This window comes from Plasmopara halstedii (assembly GCF_900000015.1).
Source record: "Plasmopara halstedii genome assembly, contig: Scaffold_289, whole genome shotgun sequence".
NCBI lineage: Eukaryota > Oomycota > Peronosporomycetes > Peronosporales > Peronosporaceae > Plasmopara > Plasmopara halstedii.
The window spans coordinates 42,686-43,027 of NW_020187210.1; positions in this window are offsets into that span (position 1 = coordinate 42,686).

A 342-nucleotide genomic window follows, 5' to 3' on the forward strand; every position below is an offset into this window, starting at 1 on the left:
CACGCCATCAATGGCATGCTGCGACTGCTTCGTAACGAGAGCAGTGCTCAGTGAATTACGTGCCACTTCACGTGCATAACGGGGACCTCGCCCTCGATACCTCGGCCCTTGGCCAACCATGTAGCGCATGACATTCAGCGACTGCTCCGAAATTTGAGCAGCACTCAGTGAGATACGTGTCACCCAGGTTCAGCCTGCTAGCCACGCTTGGAACTCCTGTCCAATACACCGTTGGTGTCTACCAATTCGGACATTTCAATGTCTAGCACGCTGACTGTCTCGGGCCAGTGCTCTCGCCAATAGCGCTTTTGTCTCCTAGCAGAGGTGGGTTCATGACTCGCC